General features: G+C 41.5%; 1 pseudogene; it reads left to right on the top strand.

The window, feature by feature from the left end:
- Positions 1–3,689, top strand: part of LOC116383109 (putative nuclease HARBI1) — a 3,751-nt pseudogene extending 62 nt beyond the window's left edge.
- Positions 3,690–15,911: the final 12,222 nt, after the last annotated feature.

Raw genomic sequence — 15,911 nt, forward strand, 5'->3', positions numbered from 1 at the left:
GAGAACGTGCAAACTCCACACAGAAGAGAACGTGCAAACTCCACACAAACGAGAACGTGCAAACTCCACACAGAAGGGCCTGAGTCGGCCGACGGGTCATGATCAATGATGGATCTTGGAGTAAAAAAAATCGAACCAATAATTATAAACATCTTTTCAGAGATACAATTCTAGAACTAAAATGATTAATAGATTAACTATAACTTCTCAAATGTAGGGATTTGATTTGTAAATTGAATATATTTAGGTCTTTGTCTGTTGACTGGACTAAACAACTAATCTATTATGCTTGTAAGATAAAAACAGCTACCATCTAAAATTCATATTAGCTGCAGTGACAACGCAGGAAAAGATGGCGACTAATTTGTTTCTGTTCATTCCATTTCTGTCAGCACAAGCAGCATGACGCCTGCTGCCTCCCACACCAATAACATCACAACACATCGTTAAGTGACAGTTCCATTCGCTGTTTGCTTCTCTGCGATCATTTAGGAGATCATCTCATCGCAGCAGCTTCAGATCAGAGTGCCTGCAGAGCCGCAGCATGGGGCTTTGTTTCCCCTCTCCATCAGCGTCAGATCGTTCGTCATCATTAAACAGGAGCTGGTTTCCTGCTACCCAATGGCAGCCGCCTCAGTCAGAGGGGAAGACTCTGCCGCGACCGACATGACCAACACTCCAATTAGAGGTGACCCCTGATAATGGCTCAGCAACCGCCGTTTAAACTTCGCCACCCTCTCAACAAGAAAAGCATCAATTTTCATGAAGCTCCAATAATCCCCTCCAATTCTCTTAAACCTTTCAAACGGTAAATAATTGAGCCTTGTACTCAGCCGGTCTTATCTCTGAGGGGTGTTGCTCCCATGAAGTGGCTGTTTGCACTCACACTGTCTTAAAAACCAATGGACAGACTACACACACACACACACACACACACACACACATACCCGCCATCCTCCACCCCTTGCTCTATTCATTTCTTCCTCTTCCTTCCTTCCTACACACACACACACAAGTCACCCCAGGGGGCCTGCCACTTCCCCACTTTCATTAAATCATAAACTGCGGGCCAATGGGGGCCCTTCTTCATCATTAATCCAGATTAAACAAATCTCCAGTTCTGTCACACACACAGATAGTTATTTAATGCTGCATAGTGTTACTCAACATAAGTCATCATTAACTGACATTTTGTTCATCCGATATTGGGACATCTTTTTTAAATATGGTTTTCAGAATTTGTTCTTTTCAACCATTTTCTCATAAATGTATTTACTTATTTATTAATTGTTTATGTAGCAGAGGACAATACACAATACATATATTGTACCAAAAAGCTAATTTACATCTGAAGGCCCTGGGCAGCAGAGGCCAAAATTGCTGCGCAGGTGACAGAGATTAAAGACAGGTTGAATTAAAACGTTACACTTACTAAAAAGCAGACTTATAAAAACACCAATCGAAAAACTGATCCATCTGACATTTGACCAAACCCAGCTGTCCCTGCCGTCTCCCCACATTTTCCTCCACGCATGGCTCAATGCCAAGAGACTCTTTTTTTTTTTTAAATGAGAAATGCATACTGTGGGAGAGATGGCTGTAGTTGACTGCTAAACTTAATGTATTTCCAGGCTGAAGCAGAGTGCTGCAAGGTCTTTTGGAGTTTACTTTTCACAGGAAACTCGTATGTGATAACGGAGATAGATCGATGGGCCTCATGACCGTGTGTGGCCCAACAAAACTGTTCAGTCACATAATTGCAAGAAATATACCATCTATGGATAAATCTAAACCCAGAACTCTACGCGATATACAGCAGCAGTGTGCAGCAGACAATTATTAACTTGAAAAGGTCATGGTAGGATTTATTGTCCTTACACAGTACTCCAAGGGTCAGCACTTTTTCAGCATAATTCAATGAGAGCACTAACATAGCTTTACAGGCGCAGTGGAGATTACATCAGCCCTATGTGTTTTTTTCTTCTTCTTAGAGTCTTTCATTTTGTAGTATCTTATTTCTCATAAGAATTTAAAGTGGTGGTGACTCTTAGTATTGTGTGCGATAAGACCATGAATGTCTGATGTGGCAAGTATTGCAGAAAAATAAGAATGCAAATAAACAATGTGCTTATGTGATATTTTACTTCCCTACGACCGATAAACAATATCACCTTCTACTGCACACCAGGGCCCCGTTCCTCGTACGTGGCTAACTGAGTTAGCCGGATCATTTTCAGGATAAGATTGCATAAATCAGGCTTTTCAGTTCCACGAAGCAAGTTTGGCAAAATCAGCAACACATACATAAGCTTGAACCTGCTCCAGCGCAGGCTAACTGAAGTTAGCTGGATAAGCTTGCCGCCACTCCGGGGAAAAAAATGTACTGTTCCCTTCCTCAGAGATCCCATTGATGAAGGAGCGATATTAGTTAGATTAGCGTTTTATAGGGAGAGAGTTCTTCGACATCGCCAAGTCCGTTATCACATCATGATGACTTCCTATACGAGCGCCATCAATTCTGCCGACAAGGAATCATTTATTTACAACACCACACGCCGCAGCCGAGCATCGACTGTCTCACAGACTGGATGCATAGCCTTGCACTTTTTTGCGAGTGGTACATTTTTGTACAGTGTCGGCGATGCGGCAAAACATCGGGAAAGTCACTGCATGCCGTGCCGTTTGTAAAGTTTATTTGGCGCTGAAGAAACTTATGGATGTGTTCGTTACATTCCCTGGCCATGTCCGAGTAAATTCAATCAAAGAGGGCTTTTATGGAATTGCAGGTAATTGAGTTATTCAATATTTCACCATTTAATTAAAATGCATTCCTGTCACTATTCATTACGGAGCTTATTATGCAGAGTTTCCCAACGTCATTGGCGCAGTAGACTGCACGCAGATCCCCATCAAATCGCCCTCTGGCCCAAACGAGGCAGATTTTGTCAATCGAAAAGGCTTTCACAGCATTAACGTGCAGGTACTTATGACATCATTTTCCTCAAATTACATTGCTATAAAAACAACCATACGTCTTTGACAATAGGGGTCATGGACCTTGCAATTGCCTGCTGTAGGCTACCCATGTACTGTACAATACCCATGACTTGATCGCAAGTCATCTTAGATGATCTGTGACTCCACCTGCCTCATAACAAATGTTGAGGCCAAGTGGCCAGGCTCCGTCCACGACTCCAGAATATTCCGAGAGTCTACACTGTGCCACACCTTCGAGCAAGGTATAGCAAATCTCACGTCTTTCAGAAATTGCTTATTTTATGTAGAGGTGATCCAACATTGTACATATATACTAGGTCACTACAATGGACTCCTAATTGGAGACAGGAGTTATGCCTGCAAGCCCTACCTCATGACCCCCCTATGCAGAGCCAGCACCAGGCCCTCAAGCCCGTTTCAACGGGGCTCTTGCTCGAACGAGAGCCCGGATTGAAATGACCTTCGGCCAACTGAAGGCCAGATTGACATGTCTGCGGGGGCTGCGGGTAGCACCAGACAGGGCATGTGACATCACTGTGGCATGTGCAGTGATCCACAATGTGGCTACAATCAGGAAGGAGAGGGTCCCATTTGTCATGGACCATCCTGAGGATGACCTGGAGCCAGTCCACTTGGATGAGCAGACCGGACCGGCTGCAAGGGACAGAATTGCCCACCATCATTTTAGTTAGGCGTTGAGATTACTTTGGGTAATGTTGGACTCAAACCATGTTTTTCTCTTTATGTTTGCATGTTTCATTTATATGGTTGTCTATGTCCCATGCTCCCAAATCACAAAGTCAATGTCCTGTATATGACAGTATACTTGGCAATAAAAATAATTCTGATTCTGAATAGAGGAACATGTTCAAGAATAATTTAAGAGATCCATGTTGTAGAAGAAAGCCTTTATTTGTCAGCCTGTAAATGAAGGTGCAGAAGAAATAAGAATTTCAGTTCAGTTACAATTCATGCCAAAGCTCACAAATACTTTAGGCAAAGCTTTGCTTTACATGGTTACACTTACATCCAGCTGCCGATCAAGCAAAGCAATCTCCTTGTGGAGCTTCCTCATTTTTAGCTGGCGGTATGCAATCTCTGTACGCAAGTACCGCTTGTATAGAGTCTTCACATCTTCATGGTCACCCTGAACAAAAGACAAGAAAACCATTCATAACTTTGTTCAGTGTGGTGGTCAGATACCAACTAAACTCAGACCTCCCCTCACAATGTGAGGGTATTAAATGAGAACTCACCTCCCCATCCCCAGTTCCAGCAGAGTGAGAGGGGCCAGGCTCCCGCGGATCAGGCCGTGGTCCAGCAGGATTTGCCTAAAGGCATGCATTGATGTAGTCAAAATACCACTCACAAGGAGTGAGTTGGATAGGAGTATTAGTTTCCACAACTTGCTTTTAGCTCATCACCAGAGAACGCCGACACAGTCTCCTCTTCGTCTGGACTGGCCTCCTGTTAGTGAATTAGGAATTATTAGAAACTTTGGAAAATTGTCTTTGGTTTTAAAAGACACACACAATGAACATTTATAGAATCATTACACAATGATGCAGCAATATCAACTTACATCAGTGGGCTCCTCTCCTCCGACCAACACTATGGGTGGTGGCTGCAGCAATGTGACCGAAGGTCCAGCCACTGCAAAATGTGACGATGGTTAACCAAATGACTAATTATGAAGGAAACTCATAGAATGAAGTGGACCTACCTTTGAGATAAGGCCTCCTCCCAGTACTGCCCACCACTCCAGAGGAGCTGCCCCCAGCTATGCCCTCCATTGTGGGCCGACCCCTACAATTAATAAATAAATAAAATAAAATAACGTTTTTGTACTTCGTTTCTACTTGCTCCCATGTCCTCTTCATGGCTGGGTTGCAACTGCATGGGGGTTGAAAGCACTCATAATTATATGTACACCATAGCATATCATTATTGTAGAAGATGATTAAGGTGGACTCATGATAAGAATAGAGAGAATCACACAATTTCTTGTCACTGCTTCAATTGACTGAATTTCTGATTATGAATAATACTTACATACATACTGATCCACCCATACACAGATTCACACATATTCAAACTCCTAGTTCTATATGGTAATCTACACATACATGTATATATACACACATATACAGTACATGATACATAAGGGCATAGGCTACAGTACATATATCCTCATATTAATTCGTATCAATTAGATACTCTTTGGGCTTTTTTTTAATCTACTTATTCTGAAAGAGTTGAGATCTCATTGGATGATGCATTCCATTAAGCCTACTGCCAGCAGGCACATTTAAAGAAATATAATCTGATTGATTGGGGTGATGAGGCACTTAAAATTAGCCGTTACATTTTCCCAACACTTACGCATTTAACTTGTCTGTGATATTTTGCCATGCTTCTCGTCTAGCCCTCGCAGCGGTGGCGGTGTTAAATTTTGCCATGATTATGGTCTTGAAATCCTCATATGCGTTCATGATCATCTCCTGCTCCTCAGCGGAGTAAAAAGAGGCTCTTTCTTTGCGTTGATTTTCCATGTCCTACTGTTAGAAAATCATGGTTTCGGTGATCGAACCTTCCCACTTTTGAAGTAGGACGGGCACGCGCAATTATCCTGATTACTGAAGTCTGGTTCGAATTAACGAGATTGTTTGAGCGCGGATCAGCCTTTGAGAAACCAAGATAGCCCAATTTCAATCATCAAGTTAATTTAAGATGGCCAATAGGACATTTGATCGACATAGTTGAACCACGTACGAGGAACGGGGCCCAGGTTTACCATGTGACAGTATAGAAAAACCTCCCAAAACAACTCAACAGCAGTCCAGCACATAATAAACATGACTCTTCATATTTCACCCAATGGAAAACCAACAGTATGGAAGCATCATAGCTCACTGTCCCATTAAAAAAAAAAAAACTGAAAATACTGAAGCAAACTGCACATGCTGTTAAACAAGCAACAGAAGACCAGCAATTACCTGCCAACCGAAACCAACACATCATTTTTCAGCCTCATACATCAGCTGAGATAACATCAACACGCATCATGCACGTGAGCACAAGCAGCTGGTTTTTACCTTTGAGATGTGTAGTAGTGATCACAGGTGGCAGGACAGGAAAACTTTACTTCTGGATTGAAATGGCAACAGTTGGTGCACAAACAAGCAGCTGAATGTCAGCGGCAAACACAGTTATTCTTGCACAACGTTATCCTGCAGCCACATTATCTCAAACATTTATGTTAGCTCCATCAGCAGCAGGTGTGTCAGGTGTGTTGCAGCAGGGTAGCAGAGCAAAACAAAAGGGCGGGGCACTGCTGCTTTGAGAGCAGAGGGTGCGTTTGATTTATGTATCAGCAAGAAGAGTGTGTCATGCGCGAGAGTTCAAGTTGTCTGCAGTAGTTGCATTTGAACATCATTTATATCCAACAGAGAGTGTAGAACTAGGAAAACATCATTCTGCATGCTACTTTGCTTTTTCCTCCCATCCTCTCCTCTCTCACCCTTCATGTGGCCTCAAGGGGAAGGATTCACTAATCATGGCCCCAATTCTGTCTGGTATCACAACCGCATCCTGTTAACCCAGGACTGTGTGGCCCACAAAATCCAAAGTCTTTCTCATCATGCATGCTGGAACGTTGGTTCTGCATCACTGACTCTCCTCTGAGAGAGGGCTGAGGAAAAGATGAAGACGGGGGCAAGAGGACGGACGTATGGACTCCTTGGAGATCCAAAGGTGTCTGTGTGAACGCAGCGCTTTTTATTTACAAATACAACTACAGAGAACAGAAGCCAAGACACCCTGTTAGAGCAAAATCAACCTTTTAGGTTCAAGGACAGAGACGGTTAGATATTTGTTCACTATAAAACTCACCTTCATTGTGACTCAACAGAAATTCTAACCCTTTCAAATCAGGTTCATTCATTCACTCTGCCCTCTAGGGCCAAATGTGGGGTTAATTATTCATAAAGGCGAAGTTTAAAAGTTCAAACTCTTACCTGGCTAAATAATAAATGGGTGGCTCAATTGTATAAAGGACCCTCAGACAAAATATTCTACTCTTTTTTGGGTTCGTTTTTTCATTATTCACCTCTCCTTGCTCTTAAGCCCTTCAGCTGACCCACCTACAATATACACACCCCCCACTCCATTTCATGAATCATCCATCTTTTACTTTCTCCTCCCCTACTCTTCTAATTCATCCTCTTTTTCTTTATCTCCACCCCCTTCGATTTCATCCTGTAGTCGTCCTTTCTGTTTCTCCCCCACTATCTCCTCTCTCCTTCGTCTCGGTGACAGACCATTGTGCTTGGAAACACAGCCGCCTCGAGTCAAAACAACACACACAAAATGTCTCGGCTGCAGTCTGATGAACCCTGACAGTCGCAGCTGAAATGTCACGGGTAGAGTCTGCTGCTAACTCTCTGAAACATCTATTCCTCCACATCGACGAGTGAGCACTGCCGTGTCAAGTTCTGGGTCTATTACATCCAAGTATTTTCATGCAAATGGCGATGTACCAAATTAGAACCTCTCAGTGGAAGCTGCCAAGTTTGATAAAAAATGTCTTTGCTTAATGCTGAAGCAGACATCTTTGTCTGCAAATGTTGATGAATAGACATGAATGGAATAAAAATAGAAAGTTCTTCATGTTGTCTGTCAGGGGAGCTGCTGTAAGTAAGCCATAAGTTCATGAATATGCTGATAATGGAAAACATTTTCGGCTCGGAGGCTTTGTATGGTTTGTATGGTGCCGTTACATCATGTCACAGGTTTGAATCCAACTAAAACCTGTGTTTTTTATGTCGATCTCCATTTTGATTTTTCCTACAAAGTCTTCAAAACCATCTTTAAAAATGATGGAGAACAAGGGAGAACACAGTAATGTTGATTTTACAGTGAAAAAAATGCATTTTATGATGACACAATGATACAATAGAAAACAGTCAATACCAGGGACAGAACAAGGATTTTAGAAATACATTTAAAAATGTTTTTTGTATCCTATGGCCTCTGTAAATTCTGAATTCAGATTGGCTGAAAGGTGTGGATTAACTTTTAGTAACCAGAAAGTATCGCCTTTTTACATGAGGAGTGTAAGGTGAAATGGGAGTGGGAGGGAAAGGAGGGAAGCATCTCTGCAATTTATTTTGGTCTTACTATAAGGAGGGAGAGGAGGTGGAAGAGGAGAGTGATGGGATGAGATGAGACATCCAGCACAGCCCCTGAGGAGGAACAGCAGCACTGGGGAAGCCTGATGAGAAGTGGAGGGCAGAGTGTGTGAGCGTGAGTGTGAGTGTGGGTGTGTGGGTGTGTGGGTGTGTGGGTGTGTATGGGTGTGTGTGTGTGTGTGTGTGTGTGAGTGAGTGTGTGTGTGAGTGTCACTGTATAAAACCTCACCCTGCTGTAAATTACATGCACACTAATTAAATTAATGAGACTAAATCAAGCTTTTAACATTTGAGTGCACACATTATTTTTTACATACATTTATGCATGTGTGCAAAATGTAGGACATCTGTTTATGCATGCATGTGTGTGTGTGTGCGTGTGTGTGTGTGTGTGTGTGTGTGTGTGTGTGTGCAGAGTATAGGGTAATGAATGACCCTCAGTTTACCTCAACTTCTCTCAGCTCTGTGATTAACTACCCCAGATATATTCCAAATTAAAGATGTGGTTTTCCACTTTAACCCTCATGGAGAAGCTCGGCACGCACTGCACAGCACAGAGCGGTTGCGGTCTGGCGATTAGAGGGCACTTTGGTTTGGTCCGAAAAACAAACAGTGTGTGGTGATACTGAGAGTAAAGTAAAAGAAGGATACAGCTGGTGAAGACCCCCAACAGGCCCATGTACCATCATAAAACTGTACTCCTGCAACTCTAACACACTGTTAAACATTTTAATACATATGCGTGGATGCAAAAGCTTGTCATATAATTAAGAACCTATCAGTTACAGCAACTAATATCTTCAACTTCATACAATTGAAATGAGGTTTTGTTTTTCCTGATTGTTTGTTATCATTTGTTTGCAAAACGTACAAAAGGATATCATTTGGATGAATCTATGGTGACTTTTTTAGGTTTTGTTTCGAACATGTGATTCATGCCATTTGATAAGTTTAGGAGTTTAGGGGCATAACTATCATTCTGCATTCATGTCCTTATGGTAAAGTCTAATATTTTTTAGATTTCCAAGTTGGCTGGTCATGCATTTCTGTGTCATTCTGAGTCAAAGTCAAACCCGCATAACAAATGATCATCTGCAGCTTTGCAAGTTGAAAAGTTGCTCAGTGTTTGTGGAGGTTTGGGCTGTAATAATGCCTTCTGGTAACTCAGTAGCAACTGTATTTTGTCAAACTGCCCAGAGGAGCTGCATCGTTACAGACTTCCACTGTCAAAATCTTTTTTTCTGGAGTGAAATACTGGACTTAATATAAACGTCTCTGCCTGAGATAAGCATTATAAAGTCACACTAGTCTTGTATATCCAAAACAGCTCTGACTTATAGTATCCGGATTTGGGGTTTTGGTCGTCATAAATCCTGGAAAAGTCTAATATTCTGGATGTCCAAGTTGGCCGGTGAAGCTAACTGTCAGCTATTTATCAACTACTCTGTCAGAAAGTCAATCTCAGTTCACAAATAATCAAACACAAACTGTTACAAAAGCTGCAGCTCTGGTGATTGTACATGGTAATTGGCTTCAGACCAACCTGTAATTTGAGACTCATGTGTGTTCATTCAAAATAATATGTCCTGTCAAAGTAAATAGCCATGCAGCTCAATGGAGGATGTGAAAAGCTTCATCTAAATTGCTTAAAGTATTAATGTATCTTAAATATACTTAAATACAAGTGACTAAATTGTTTCCCATATTGTTAATTGTTTAAATCAAATCAAGGTTATTTATATGGACTAAAATTCCCAATTTTGTCTCAGTGGGCTTTGCAGTCTATGAAACACACTGTATTCAGACCCTTGATTCAGATTAGGAAAAGCTCCACATAAAAGCACAAGGAAACTTTGCACTTTTGCAGCCCCAAGTTGCAGCAGCATGTAACTATGAAGCTTTGAATGTTTGATGGACTTAATTACCCAGAAATCATGTAACATGGCATCAGTAAAGAGCACAATCCTTCAGGCAATACTTGCAGCGAAAATATTACGCTACTTAGCTTCAACACATTGCTTCAAGAAGATTCAATGCTGATAACTTTATAACCACGCATCACGCTAAGTCTCACTGCAGACAAATGGGCGAGTTTGTTATTGATCAACTTCAATATCGCAGCCCCAAAATGCAGATTTAGTCATATGTGTAGCCTTATTTTGTCTATTGTGTATGTATGCAGAGACCATTTATGTCACGTTAATGTCCACCATGTCTTTTCTTCAGCTTCCTCTATTCTGCTCTTTGTCCTTCCCTTTACCCCCAAAGTTCAGCACAGCAGCGGCTATCAAACATTTATCGGCTGACTTTTACTATTTCCTCAGAGCAACAAAATACTTTTCCCTTGGCACATAAATATGTAAGGAGACTCTGTCAATGCTTGAGAGATATGAAGGCAGACTAGGGCACAGCTACACTGCTGGCTGAAAGCCGCTGTTGTGTAGCCTTACATCACATCATCTCCCGGTGCACACTACTGGAACACTAACCCATTAGGCTACAATCTCTGCTGGCTTTTTATTCTGTGTCACAGCTTCCTTTTCTGTGTCATCACAGCTGGAATGCATGCGGTGGTCCCCAGATGGGTGAATCTCTCGACTTGGATCCAGGCATTTGGCATTTCTGAGAAGGAATCCAACACTCTGCCACAGTGACAGGATTTTCAAAACCGTTGTTGGTGATGTAGCAATGACCCAATGAACACTAGATGTCTTTTTCTTTCACATCTGTGCTGTGGCTCCCATACAGCTGACAAGGTTTTTGATAAGGTTTTGTGTAATAGAATCTGACATACTTTAGTTTAAGATAAAGACATCACAACAATTACATCACTTTTAAACCTAATGTAGCCTCATTTTAACCTAAATGCCTAAAACCATTTAGATCTCTTGCACAGTAGTACAGTAAGCATTTAGTCAGACGAGTCTGCAGCATGCTAGCAGCTCAGCGAGGCAGTGTAGCAGGGTTTTGAGATAAATGCTAACATAAGTATGCTAAAATACTTATAATGACAAAATATGCGGACGTTTAGCAGGTTTAATGCGTAACATGTTCACTATCCTAGTTTAGCATGTGAGTATGCTAACATTTGCTAATTAGCACTGAACACAAAGTACAGCTGAGGCTGATAAGAATGTCATTATAGTTACGCAGTATATGGCCATAAAGTATTGGACAAATCAAAAGTTCCACTGAAAAGGGTTTAGGTTCACCAAAGTTATTCCACTTGATCGAGGGGAACGTGAATTTCACTCAAAACCTCACATTTCAATCTCAGGGCGGCGCTAGTGGAAGAGTCAGGGGATCACCAAAGTCATGAGGATTCATCATGTGTGAATCATGAACCTCTGTACTAAATTGTGCGCAAATTGTTGTTCCAAAGAAATATTGATTTCAAACTTGAGTCCTTTGCTGACATCCAGACAGTGATGTAATTAGAGTACCAAAGAGTCATGCGATCAATATTCAATACAATGGCACTTTTCAAACCAACCAACTAATTAGTGAATCCATCATCTACAAGCTCGAGAGAGTCAAATGAGCTTCATTGAGCCGCAGAGGCACACAAACTGCAAAGACACAGAAATCACATTAAACCACCGGACAGATTAAGGTCAGTTACACACATTCGCCAATGAGAGCTGCCCAGCGACATCATAGTGCTTTACTGTTGTGTGACTTGCTCAAAGGCACAACAGTAGTATCCCCTATGTCAGAGCATTACTCATTCATACACTCTCCCAGTTTTTGCCAGTTGGTATATACATCTGCGTCACAAGCCCACTTTTCTAACCTGTAGGCTTATGTTGCCCTATTTGCACAAGAAAATGAGTCGGGACATTTGTGTTCTTGCTTGTAGCTGAAGCTGAAATTAAATACGGGGAATGTAAAGGGATGTGTGTGTGTGTGTGTGTGTGTGTGTGTGTGTGTGTGTGTGTGTGTGTTTATACCTTTGGCGATCCCTTCACTTTTCATCGAGCCCCATCATCAGGTCAGAGTTTTAATCTTTCCAGTACTTCGTTTTTTTGACCAAATACCTCGGGTGTATAAAAGGAGCCGGATAAAGAGCTGGAGGCGACGCCCAGTTCATTCCTAAGTGGCTGAGTGGTGCATGAAGCATAAATAGTTCGAATTCCGATTATAATTTTCAGATGAAATAGCAACATCAGGCTACTATGAAACACATTTATTATTTGACAAAAACACCTCACAGGCATTTCTGTTTCTCAGAATCTCGGGGGAATCTTAAAAAGGTCAAACACTCCAAGTCAAAATCCCTCGCAGGTGACCTTTTCCCTAAACATCACTTTGAGCAGGATTTTGTTTGCATCCTTATGTGAGCTAAATATAAATATTCAAGCCTCACCTGGCTTGAGATTCCCCGAGCTGCTTCTGTGTGAAGCGGGAGCGAGCACTTTATGCCCGTGGCTGTATGTCCTCATAAATGGACAAGTAGGCTACATGACCATGTGTATATTTATGTGTGTTCACTGCAAACCCATGTATGTATGTATGTGTGTGTGTGTGTGTGTGTGTGTGTGTGTGTGTGTGTGTGTGTGTGTGTGTGTGTGTTGGTGGAGGCAGCCAGTCCCTAGGGGGCTCGTGGTGTTACAGACTGTCCTGCTGTTTTTATTGCCCAGTTGCTCCTCAGGGCCACATGAAAAACACAATTCAGCTTGTTTTCAGCAGACAGAGCGCCACTGTGTCGCTGATGTCGGACTCTCGTGGGTCTCAATGCCTCAAATCATCTGCCCCCAGAGTCAAGTAATCACTTTTACATTGCTTTCTTTAGACATCAGACACAGGTGCTTTCTGTGCAGGCCCCTTCCTTTGTCAACCTCAATGGTGGAAAGCACATAAGATCACTTTAGTCGTAAGTATGATGAATTGATAAATATTGAACTACCCAACAATATGTAAAGTAGGCCTAATTCAAATTTGTAAAGCTGTATTATTATTATCATTACTATGATTATTGTTATTATTATTAATATTAGTAATAGTAGTAGTAGTTTGCAGTAGTAATAATGGTAGTATTGATTAATCAGTTTATGTTTATCATCAGAAAATAAATAGTTCCATCTATATAAGCGAAAACATTTAAATGCTGCTTATGTTAAGTATTATGTATGAAGTGCAGTATGAAAAGGACCATTCTGCAGAATTACTACTTTATATTTAAGTGTGCTGATTAAATTGATGTATTTGTACTTTGTACAATCTTTAAATAGAATGGAGTATATTTTTACATTGTAGTATTTTTGTTTCAAATCTTACTCTCTGCTGTCCTGATATTATCAAACATCTCCCAGCTGAGTGCTAAAAGTCCTCCTGATCTATTACCGTTGATGCTTGTGTTTATCCTGCTTTCTGCCTTGCTGTGTTTGTTTTTTTAAATAACCACGTCATCATTGATGAAGCTGTCTGATACCATTTATGTATCATTGGATCGGGTGGCAGTTGGGGTGTTTTCATTGCTCATCATGTCTCCAGCAACACTGGAGGAGAGAAAGGCGATTACGGCACAAGGGGCAGGGAGGACATGTGACGGAGTGTAAAAATAAAAACCCCGTGTCTGCTCCCTTCCCCCCTCAACGCTCCTTCAGCCTCTCTGTCTGAATTAAATGGGCCCTGTCTTCCTCCTCACAGCTGTAGCTGAGCTGTAACACTGCAAAATGAATGACAGACACATTGTTGTTCACCCTGAGAGCTCCCCGTTGTGCAGACAACTCTTTCAAAAATGTTGTGTAATTCTTTTCCGTTTTCGTTCCAAAAAACAATCACTTAGCAAGAGCATACATGCTAATTATAACAGCATGCTGACAGATGCAATTGTTGCTATTAACATTTGTTGTTTTGAAAAGCAGGCACAGGGTGTGTTAAACATGACAAGTCCTCTGACTGGATACACAAGGACCTATTTTGGTGCCTGTCTGTGGAACGACTTCCATTATGTTGCAAGAAAAACCACACACACAGAAAGCAGCCCCAAAAATGCTGACATGCACTCAAGCACACTAATAGACACATACGTCAACTAAAACATTAATTAGGTCAACAAAAAAGTCTCAAAACTCCACTCGCATGCAGATGCACAAGCAGAGATCCACATTCATTAAGCACACACGCTGAAATATTCCCTTTGGTGAAGTCAAAGCAGAGCAGCGGCTGTTTGGTGTTTATTTACAAAGCAGGAACTCGGGCCATAAACTTAAAGCCCAGAGGCCCAGAGAGAATGACGAGGGGTCTGTGTACGTCTTTGTTTTTCATCCCAACCTCTTTCATGTTTGCTTGTATTCGTCTTTAACGAGGCAAATACCAAAAGAAGGTGGTAATTCGGGCAAGGACTCAGTGGGTTTTTTTAAAGGAGGAACTGGATGCGACGTTGCTCTCTTTCAAGTGATGAGTTTGTGGTTGGTGATGGTCCCGGCGGCGTTTCACTGTGCTCTGATGATTTTACCAGATGACATAGTTTTAAACATTAGTGCATCTTCTGCAGACACACACGTGCACGCACTGAAAGGCGGAGATGCATTCGTATGCTTATGAGGGCCACTAAAGCCAAAAAAAAGGAGAAATAAATCAAGTTTCTTCTTTCATGCCCATTGAAGCTAATTTGCATTTGTGAACATGAAAAAAAGGCTCATGAAACCAGAGAACACAGACACCAATCAAGGCTTTCCCCGAGAAGAGCCAGAGCTTCTTCATGCTTAAACATTCAAATGAGTTTACAACTCAGCTGTCTGAACCAGCAAATGTCCAGTTCCCCTTACAATCTCCCTCAGCATTCCCACTAACATTTACTGTCTGTGGACGAGCAGCAGGGTTTGTCTTTCGCTTTTACATTATTAAGTGAGTCCTCAGCTTAAGGAGAAATGTGCTCACAGTTTCACAGATTGAAATGCAATTTCTACTCATGCGTTTTTTAAAACCGAAACCAGATACAAGTTATAAATGAGCAATTTTGGGTTTGACGGTGCAGAAGCATTTGAATGGTTCTAAAATAATATAAATTCAGTATCTTTGTTATGATAATTTATTTTAGCCATAAACACAGACTAAAATATCTTTACTACTACTGGATGGATCGCCATGACATTTTGTTCAGACATTTGTGTTCCTCAGAGGATGAACCCTACGGACTTTGGTGACTCATAACTTTACCTCTGGCACAAACAAGGGAAACAAACAAGGGAAATGTTTGACCACAATTGGATGGATTCCCAAAAAATCCATGTTGAAGATGAATGGTATAAGTAATTGTTTGTGATCCCTCAACAATCTTCAAACACCACAATCAGATCAAAATATAAATGATCATGTCCGGCAGGAGGGTCATGCAGTCACGTGTGGATGTGAGCGACTGAGAGTGAGTGAGTGAGTGTGCATCTCTGTGTCTGTCCACGGCTAATCTTGCATTCTGCTGCAGTAAACTACACAATATTTAAGGACCTCAAGGACTTCTCGGAGTCAAAATTGGGATACTAATGTGAATGCATTAGTACTTGTATTTAGAGTATTCACCCCAGATATGTCTACCCCAGGGTCGAGAATGAATCTCCATGCTAAGAGTCTTAAAGCTTTTCAAAATCGACACAAAAACACGACCATCCTAAAAAGAGACCAATGAAACAGGACAGAGCAAAAATACCACATGCAACTGCTTCTGTATTTGTAGGCTACAGGTGTGTGTGTGTGTGTGTGTGTGTGTGTGTGTGTGTGTGT

Source organism: Anarrhichthys ocellatus, unplaced genomic scaffold, assembly GCF_004355925.1.
Source record: "Anarrhichthys ocellatus isolate YVR2014 unplaced genomic scaffold, GSC_Weel_1.0 scaffold1, whole genome shotgun sequence".
In the NCBI taxonomy this organism is placed as follows: Eukaryota; Metazoa; Chordata; class Actinopteri; order Perciformes; family Anarhichadidae; genus Anarrhichthys; species Anarrhichthys ocellatus.